This window comes from Bombina bombina, chromosome 1 (genome assembly GCF_027579735.1).
Source record: "Bombina bombina isolate aBomBom1 chromosome 1, aBomBom1.pri, whole genome shotgun sequence".
Taxonomy (NCBI): domain Eukaryota; kingdom Metazoa; phylum Chordata; class Amphibia; order Anura; family Bombinatoridae; genus Bombina; species Bombina bombina.
In genome coordinates, this window is record NC_069499.1 from 718,270,007 (window position 1) to 718,280,824 (window position 10,818).

The 10,818-nt window shown below is 36.6% G+C and overlaps 1 long non-coding RNA gene across 1 annotated transcript; it reads left to right on the forward strand.

Annotated features, from left to right (window-relative positions):
• The first annotated feature begins 1,689 nt into the window (after positions 1 to 1,689).
• LOC128639532 (uncharacterized) lies at positions 1,690 to 2,654 on the forward strand. Its single transcript, XR_008399216.1, has 2 exons — positions 1,690 to 1,756; positions 1,828 to 2,654. It is a non-coding gene; the product is annotated as an uncharacterized LOC128639532 (long non-coding RNA).
• The last annotated feature ends 8,164 nt before the right edge of the window (positions 2,655 to 10,818 follow it).

Below are 10,818 nucleotides of genomic sequence, written 5' to 3' on the forward strand. Positions count from 1 at the left end.
TTTTGTAGCCTGCAAATGCTGCAAAAATCACATAGCTGGTATAGGCAGTTTGCAATTTTTTTTAAAAGACCTAGGTTACAGATTCTGCTTTTTGGCCTGTATAGAAAGGGAAGGACAAATCACATTTTTACACAAAATCAAGAAGTGTATAATGTCCCTTTAAGAGAATAAAGCAGAATGTTTAGCCGTCATTATGACAGGAATGTTCACACTGATGAGCTGTCAGGTGTTGGGATTTACGACCTAGCTTTACTGGAAGGTCAATCTTCAGAATTTCACTAACTCTATAACTGTGTTTGCTTTACATGTGTGGAGTTGTGGAGTGCAAGTTAAACTTTGCTGGTTTGCAGCAGCACCATAATTCTCAAAATCAAGAAATAAAGTATTTTCAGGAAATGTATGTAACACTAGTCCATGCCATTCAGTACATAATACTGTATCTCAATGTTGGCCTCTGCTTTGTGAATATAATACACTTCAGCAAATGTGACTAAAAGAGAACTAAACGACTACCCAACCAATCTCATGCATGTTGTCTATGCTGGGTGAGCCACCACTAGTGAAGTATGTGAGCTTTGTCCTGTAACCAATAAGCAGCATATACTAGTGGTTTTAAAGAGAACAATCTGCAGTTACAGATGGAGCTTGCAGCTGATATACTAGTGAACTAAAGTAAGTACAACATAAATAAATAATGACTTAAAGGCACATGAAACCAATATTTATTTTTCATGGTTTAGACAGAGCATACAATTTTAAACAACTTCACAATCTACTTCTATTATCAAATGTGCTTATTTCTGTTGCTATTCTTAGTTGAAGGAGTAGCAATGCACTGCAGGCAGTCAGATGAACACATCAGGTAAACCAATGACAAGAGGAATGTGTGTGCAGCCACCAATCAGCTCCTAGCTCTCAGTAGTGCTTTTCTGCACCCAAACCAGGTATCACCCAAACCAGGTGTTTTTCAGCAAAGGATTCCAAGAGCACAAAGCAGATTAGATAATAAAAGTAAACTGGAAAGTTATTTAAAATTAAAATGCTACTTTGATGTGCTGATATTGGATGTGCTGGACTGTGCTATTGAATAGAGAGAGGATGTTCTGTTTTATACTAATAGTTTGTCTTTAATCTAACTTTCCTACAAACATTTGTCCCACTACAATTAAAAGTTGGACACCATTCTTGTGCTTCTGACCCATAAATCATTCCTGACTTTTCTTATTGTCCTTTAAAACCATGTTCTGTCTCACTGACTTGTCTTTTATTCATCTCACTGAATAGAAAAGCAGATTTTCCTGGAATTCCACAAACACCTGATGCTCATCACCAGTGCGTGTAATAGCTTGTCTGAGCGCAGAGCCTTCCAGCGTCTAATACAGGCGGAATCCATCACCCAGCTCACAGAGCAACTATAAAAGCCAACTTTACCCCATATCACAATTATCTTCCTTTGTACCGAGTCAGCAACTCCTACACATCACTCACATCTTTATGTAAAAGTATATTGCCAGTCATTTTGTTATGGGCATATCTAGAGAAGCTTTTAGTAGAGGAAACACTGATCATTGAATCTTCTTTTTGGGGTTGAAACTGCGATATATACTATTGTTTAGACATGACTCCTGGTATGCTAGTCAGGAAACTAACCAGAGATTGACATCTCTTTATATGCTTGTGGTAATGGATCCTCAATAAAGGAAATATTTGTAGGAACAGGTTGATTTTCTATTTCTAGAATGACATAAAGTCAAAGGTAAATATAAAAACATCCTATTGCTTCATCAAAACCCTCTTACTTTAACATAACCACTAATCAAAATATAGATTGTTTTGTAGTTAATAAACAAAGGCTGAAGTGTTTTCAGCGGAAACGCGTTGCGAATCTCCTAATCGAAATCACGGATCAGAAGAGAGGATCAGCTGTAGAGCCGTCAATCCACTGCCGAAAGTAGGCACTCCCCCAACAGAGAACCAATCACCGCCTTATCCGGAGAAGGCGCGAAGTCTGGGGAGTACAGCGGTCAAGACGCTGGGTAACACCGCTCCAGGATCAGCTGCGGATAGCTCACACAGAGGAAATATTATTCAAAGATCAAACAGGTACATCTTGAACTAAGTGCACTTATAGGATTGCCCTTTTTCCTCAAAAACTGTTGGATTTATAACTAGAAAAAGTACGGACTATATCAGTATTATCTCCACTAACTTTGGTGATCACGCTTCTAAATATAAGAAATATAAGCTGAAAGACCTCGCTACCACCACTTCCATTCTATTTGTGTTGCTAGCTGCTGCCTATTGTACCGAATTGAATCAGGAGTCTTTTTTATTTTTATTTTTATTATACAATTGTGATATTGCAAGTGAAATTTGATACTAAAACTGACACAGAAAATTGATACAGGCTCATTGAGTCTATTATTTTAAACACTGCATGAAATAGCAAAATTTTTATCATTAGGTTGGCCAACCACGGATATTATTTTGGGCATTAACATTAATATTAGAGAAACCATTTCTACTACGTTCCTTTAATCTTACTACTTTTTTTATACATTATTTATGTTAGTTGAATCTGCTCATTTAGAAATTTTCATTGAATTATGTTTTTAAACTATATTGTTTAAATATAATAAAAGTTTTTATTTATACTTATATATCTCAGCTCTCTATTTTTTGTGGGTATTTGCCGTACAGGCGCTTTTAGATTTTAAAAACTACCCCCTTCTAGTTAATAAACAAACACCTTATATAGATACTTGAGTACTGTTTATATAAATCAACCCCTGCACTGTTTAAGTAGAATGTTGCAGGGTCAATGTTGTTGAGCTACATATAATAAAAGAGACAGTTGTTTGTATGCATAGCATATATTAGCTATAAAAGTATGGCATTGCAAAAGATCTGTATTAAAAATGAAAGGACCACTAAAGTCAAAATTAAACTTTTAGGATTCAGATAGAGCACCCAACTGTGAATAACTTTCCAGTTCACTTGCATTCTCAAAATGTGCACAATCTTATTATATGCACACTTTCTGAGGCACCGGGGCCTACCAAGCATGTGCAAGAATTTGCATTATATACGTATATGCATTTTATGATTGGCTGATGGCTGTTACATGATGAAGCGAAAGGAAAATGTAACTAACTTTAAAATTGTTTAGAAAAAAAATCTACTGCTTATTTGAAATTTAGACATAGGGGCATATTTATTACGGTGTGAGCGGACATGATCCGATATAGCGACATCATATGCTCTCTGCATTTATCATTGCACCAGCAGTTCCTGTGAACTGCTGGTGCAATACCGCCCCCTGCAGATTCGCGGCCAATCGGCCTTTAGCAGGGGTGTCAATCAACCTGATCGCATTCGATTGGGTTGATTTCTGTCGATTTCTGTCCGCGGCCTCAGAGCAGACGGACAGGTTATGGAGCAGCGGTCTTTAGACCGACCCTTCATAACTTCTGTTTCAGGCTCGCCGGAAACACGGGGCATCAAGCTCCATATGGAGTTTGATAAATATGCCCCTAAGTGCCTTTTTATTGTGTTTCTAGTATGCATTTGTATTTACTTTGTATATGCTGCTCATATTTAAACCTTTTTATAGGGAATTACATTTTTTATTTAATGTTCCTGTAATGAAGGGATGACGTCCTGTTTTTATTCAGCCAGTTCTGAATATCGGGATAGACTGTGGATCACATTACTTTATACTCACACTTATGCTAAAGATAACCCCTTAAAACACAAATACATTATAATCTCATTTGTAGTTTAAATGATATAGGTAATTAGCTACTATTAATTAACTGAATTATTTTATATATTTCTCAAATTTACAGAATGTGATACAAACACACAAATGTAAAGTCTGGAATTGCAGTTTCCATAGCAAAATACTGATGTCTCCTAAGGGCCACACAAACCTTAATATGCTGTATATTGCCCATGGACTATAGTTTGGGCAGCCCCTCTTTAATACAATAGCAAAAAAATGCAATAGTTTATTTTACAGACTACTGCTTACCTCTAACAATGTACTTAAAGGGATACAGGTAGAGCATGCAATTATAAGCAACTTCCTAATTTATTCCTATTATCAATTTTCTTCGTTCTCTTTGTATCTTTGTTTGTAAAAGCAGGAATGTTCATTTTGGAGCCAGCCTATTTTTGGTTCAGCACCCTGGAAAGCTCTTGCTGATTGGTGGCTACATTTTAGCCACCATTCAGCAAGCGCTACCCAGGTGCTGAACCAAAGATGGTACGACTCATAGGCTTACATTCCTGCTTTTCAAATAAAGATACTAAGAAAACAAAGAAAAATTAGTATTAGGAGTAAATTAAAAAGTTGCTTAAAATTGCATGCTCTATCTAAATCATGAAAAAAAAATTGGGTTCATATCCCTTTAACTCCCACATAGTTAAAGTTGTCACTGGAGTGGCATTATTCATCCACTTCTCAGCTGAACTCGGGCTGTGATTGGTGGTTACACACATATTCTTACCTTGTCCAGCTAAGGTGCAGACTTTATTATGTTCTTAAAGGGACAGTCTACACCAGACTATTTATTGTTTTAAAAGAAAGATAATACCTTTATTACCCATTCCCTAGTTTTGCATAACCAACACTGTTATATTAATATACTTTTTACCTCTGTGATTATCTTGTATCTAAGCTTCTGCAAACTGCCCCTTATTTCAGTTCTTTTGACAGACTTGCATTTTAACCAATCGGTGCTGGCTCCTAGTACCTCCACGAGCGTGAGCACAGTGTTATCTATATAAAACACATGAACTAACACCCTCTAGTGGTGAAAAACTGTCAAAATGCCCTGAGCTAAGAGGAGGCCTTCAAAGGCTTAGAAATTAGCATATGAACCTCCTAGATTTAGCTTTCAACTAAGAATACCAAGAGAACAAAGCAAAATTGGTGATAGAAGTAAAGTGGAAAATTGTTTAAAATGACATGCCCTATCTGAATAATGAAAGTTTGTTTTGGACTAGACTGTCCCTTTAACCTCTTTGCATTAGTACGTTTTACTATTTATCATGTTCCTTTAACTATCTTAAAAATAGTAAAAACACAGATAAACATAGATGTCTGAAACACAGTTTATTGTTTATTAATGTAAAAATTGCAGTTCATGTTGAATTACCCAGTGTGTCTTTATTTGTATAAAGCTAAATAATCTCTTATATACTGATAATTTCATGCTGGAATATAATGCATTATCCCTCTGACATAACCTACTCCTATTCAAGACTAAACATGCATAAAGCTATTATCCTGCAGGCAGTTTCCATCAGCTGCAGTGTTTTTTTATTATTTAAATACAATGTATTATGTTTAAATTTGCACCCAGTCCTGTTTATTTATAAACAATCTAATGACCCCTTTTGCATAGCACATAAAAAATAATAGTTGTTGATTTTTTGCTTAGCAGTTTCTGTTATTATTCACCAAAAGGTATCACAATTATTTATAGCAGAAAGTACATTTTATAGAAAATAACTACCCCATAATAAAACTACCCCATAGTAAAACTACCCCATAATAAAACTACCCCATAATAAAACTACACCATAATAAAACTACCCCATAATAAAACTACCCCATAACAATGTATGTGCTTATGTATTGCTTCAAGGACTACAGACAGATCAATATAACAATAATGTTATAAATTACTGATGGTAAATTTCAGACTTTAAAAATGTTGTAATGAAAAATATATTAGTGCACAAGCAAAACCGCATAATTATTGTTTTTAAAAAAGTGTATATTTATTTTATAATAAAACATTTATACTCCTACTTGTTATCTTCTGTTCCTCCGCCCGCTTTATTACCTCTATGGGCTACTGTGTGCTAGATTACAAGTGAGGCGCAAACAGTTTTGCGCTAGCGCAATCGCCTTTTCGCAAGCCATTTTCAAGGCACTGATATTACAAGTTAAGTGAAATCACCTTTTGCACTTCAATCCTTACTGCAATCTCAGAGCTGTGGTTAACGGTTTTACAAAACTAAAAAGTTGCACATAACACTTAAAAAATACACTTACACTCATAAATAAATTATTAACCCCTAAACCGCCACCCTACTAAATCTCAAAGTAATAAAATAAACTATTAACCCCTAAACCGCCATCCCCCCACATCGCAAACACTAAATAGAACTATTAACCCCTAAACTGCAATCCCCTCACATTACAAATGATCTAAATAAACTATTAACCCCTAAACCGCCATCCCCACAGTAACGTCTAAACCCCTAACTTAACCCAAAATGTAATATCCAAAGTATACAAAACAAATCCTAACTACCATAATAAAAAAATAAAAAAACTTACCAGTAAAAAATTTTTTTAAAACTAATCTTACCTTTAAAAAAACACTACTAAAAACAAAATTTAACATTACAAAAAATAAGCCCCTAAAATTACAGAAAATAAAAAAAATCTAAAATTACAGAAAATTAAAAAAAGTAACCAATATAAAAATAAAATAATTAATCCTATTCTAATACCCCTTAACCCATTAGTGACCAGACCATTTTTACTGTTGGGGACCAGAGCTTTTTTAACATTTCTGCGGTGTTTGTGTTTAACTGTAATTTTCCTCTGACTAATTTACTGTACCCACACATACTGTTTTTCTTGCCATTAAATGGACTTTCTAAAGATACCATTATTTTCATCATATCATATAATTTACTATAAAAAATTATAAAATATGATTAAAAAATGTAATAAAACCACACTTTTTCTAACTTTGACCCCCACACATCTACAACCACCAAAAAACACCCATGCTAAATTTGTCCTGAGTTTAGAAATATCCAATGTTTACATTTTCTTTGCTTTTTTGCAAGTTATAGGGCAATAAGTACAAGTAGCACTTTGCTTTTTCCAAACCATTTTTTTCAAAATTAGTTACATTATAACACTGATATCGATCAGGAATCCCTGAATAACCCTTCACATGTATATATATTTTTTTAGTAGACAACACAAAATATTGATCTGGGCCCCGTTTTGGTATTTTTCATGCCACTATTTAACCGCCAAATGCAATCTAATAAAAAAGAAATCGTTAACTTTTTCACAAACTTTAGGTTTCTCACTGAAGTTATTTACAAATAGCTTGTGCAATTATTTTACAAATAATTGTAAATGCTTCTCTGGGATCCCCTTTGTTCAGAAATAGCAGACATATATATATATATATATTGCTTTTTGGTAATGAGAAGGCCGCTAAATGCAGCTGCGCACCACAATTTTATTCCGCCCAGCAGTGAAGGGGTTAATTAGGTAGCTTGTAGGGTTAATTTTAGCTTTAGTGTAGAAATCAGCCTCTCATCTGACACATCCCACCCCCTGATCCCTCCCTGACCCCTTTCAAACAGCTCTCTTCCCTCCCAAACTCCCCCAAAGGTCACCCCCATCTTAAGTACTGGTAGAAAGTCTGCCAGTACTAAAATAAAATTATTATTTTTTTACATATAGTTTCTTCAGTGTAGGATCCTCCTTTACCCCCAACCTCCCTGATCCCCCCCCCAAACAGCTCTCTAACCCTCCCCCCTCTACTTTTTTGTGGCCAACTTAGGTACTGGCAGCTGTCTGCCAGTACCTAGTTTGCAGTAAAATTGGGCTTCGTTTATATAAAAAAGTAATAAAACATTTTTTTTTCCATAGTGTAGCTGCCCCCCCCCCCACTCAATACCCTCCCCCCTCCTAGATCCCATTCCAAACTCTTATTGTCCTTTCCCTCCTTCCACTCCCTAAAATTTTGCCGTAGTGTAGCGGTCCCGCTCCCTCTCGCTCCAGCCCGCTCCCGGACCTCTTCATCCTGGAGGTGGCCCATCTTCATCCATCTTCTTAGCTTCTTCCCAGTGGTCAATCTTCTTATCTTCAAATTTAAATCACCCAATAGAATGAAAGGAAAAAGCTTTCATTCTTCAAATCAGCCAATAGGAAAGCTATGGTATCCCCATATAAAAGGGGTACCTCTCATTCACTTTTCAGTGTGCGGCTGGAGACCACCATATGAAGAGGAGCTCCATGTTAAAGTTCTGAAGAGGAGGACCAACATCGCCACCACTGGGATGAAGATAAGAAGATGAACCGCCAGGAAGAAGATAAAAATATGGATGAAGATGGACCACCGCCGGGATGAACATAGAGCACCGCCATCATCATCATCGATGAGTACCAACTTTGGTGTTAGTGTTAGGTTGTATTTTTTATTTGTGGGGTTAATAGTTTATTTAGAAAGTTTGCAATGTGGACGGGGTAGAGGTTTAGGGGTTAATAGTGTAGTGGAAACTTTGCGGTGGGCTATGTTGTGGTTTAGGGGCTATTAGGCTAGGGGCTTATGGTGATTTGGGTTTGTGCGAGAGTAGGGTGTTTTTTCCCATTGATCTGTATGGGGGAATACATGCATGCGCACACGGTTTTTCTCGCAGGTTAATGCAAGCGCAAAATGCGTTTTTTTGAAACTCATAATACCAGTGCAACCCGAATAGCGCAAAAAGCTTAACGCTAGCAGTGTTTTCACTTACGCAAAAAAAAAAAATATACTGCGTCACATGTAATCTAGCACAATGATGGCTGAGATATATTTAGATAGCATGATGTGTATGGCCATTCATATGTGTGAACTCATCCTGTATATACAAACTTAGGGCCAGATTACCAGTGGAGCGCAAACATTTATGCGCGAGCGATAAGGGGTTTATCACGGGTGTTTGTGCTTGTCAGTTTACCACTGGTATTACGAGTTAAAAGTAAACCTGATCACTTGAGCGCAATTGCAATTTATGATAGAATGATTACCACGACTTCAGAGCTCTGGTTAACTGTTAAAAACAAATATTGCACAAAAAGTTATAAGGGCTCAAAGATATGAGATCTCAGGTGTTAGGAAAAAAAGGCAGGCAATGGGCTTTAACATAGACGTACATACACATGTCTAAAGATGTATATGTATGTATATATACATGTGTGTGTACATATGTATTTATGTATTTATATGTGTATATATGTATTTACAGATATATATAAACATATGAACACATAAACACATATGCACACATACATAGAGATATATATCTATACTATAATCGCGTTTGTAACGAGTCCGTCGCCAGTTGCGCATGCATCCTCAAAGGAATGTTGGCTGTGCAAGGCAGCCAAAAGAATGTTGGCTGCGCACGCAGCCAGAAGAATCCCACTGGTTGCAGCGAAGCTGCATCCTGGTGGATTCTGAAAATGGCAGGGTGGTGAAAGAATCCACCGAGTTTCACCACCCTGCCATTTTTGGAATCCACCTGGATGCAGCATAGGCAAACCCGAATCCTTAAAAAAAAAAAAAACGCAACCACCCGCACAAAATAACTAAAAAACGCGTAACCCCACGCAAGAAATAAAAATAAAAACACGTAACCGCCCGCATGAAAATAATAAAGTTTTTAACCCCTAATTCACAAATAACACAATTAAAATACTAACCCCTAAACCGCCAACTCCCCACATCGCAATAAACCTAATTAACCTATTAACCCCATAAACCGCCAAACCCCCACATCGCAATAACCCTAATTAATATATTAACCCCTATACCAACAACCCCCCACAACGCAAATAACTAATTTATTTACTAAGCCCCCTAACCTAACACCCCCTAAATTAACCCCAATTACTACTAAAATACAATTAAAAAAACTAACATTAAATTACAAAAAATAAAAAAGTCTAACATTACAGAAAAAAATAAACAAAACTATCAAAAATATTATTTTTTATACCTAATCCCTATGAAAATAAAAAAGCCCCCCCCAAATAAAAACACCCCCAATCTAAACTATCAATAGTCTGGAAAGGGCCTTTTGTAAGGCATTGCCCTAAGTTAAACAGCTCTTTTACCTCTAAAAAAGTCCTTTGAATAGCTGAATAACGCCCTGACGAAGCCCGGTCTGAACTTCAGACGAGCAGGTGAAGCGCGCGTCGGTATTGGCTAAGCCGACCAGGTCACGTGATGCACGCAAAATACCGCTACTGTTTGGTCCCGGTGATGAAAGTAGCTGTTTGTATGGAACCATAAAGAGAAGGATAAGCACGGAGTTACGTTGACATTTAGAACAATGTCTCCCTAAGCAAGGTCGTATAAAAATACAATCGTTGTGACTCAAAAATCACTTTACCTTGCAATACCCGCTCTGAATGGGTGTCCCTATCAAGGGAATTTTTGCTATCTGAGTCACAATTGATAATGATATGGTTCAAGTGTGCAGTTTTTGATACAACTATTTGAATCTTGGATGAATAAGTCTCTGCTGGGGATCATACATTTCTGGCTAAGACTATGCTGCTTCTCTAACCTCTCGCAACCTCTTAGGAGGGGAATTTCAATCTCCCCGGTCTTGTCCGACTGGGGATATTGACAGCTCCTAGAGGCGAGCTGCAGTGGACAGGTGCGCATATGTACGCCCCTGTCCGCTGCAGCTTGATAAATCAACCCCAAAGCTTCATCATTATATTCAGATCCAGATTGTCAGTATTTCAAACATATATGTATAATTTACGTTGTAAACTCTCTAATTCCTTCCGCCCCAGTCTTCCTTCCCTCTCTTGTCTTTAGTTATCGTACTCCCTGTATAGCGCTGCAGAATCTGCTGGTGCATTATAATAAATATATTAGTAATAATAACAAAATATGGCTACGTGTTTTATATATCAACAAAATGAAAACTAAATTAAGCTACTGCTCATCTAAAATAAAAATGAAAAGTCTGCTTGTGTATAATTTAGTAACT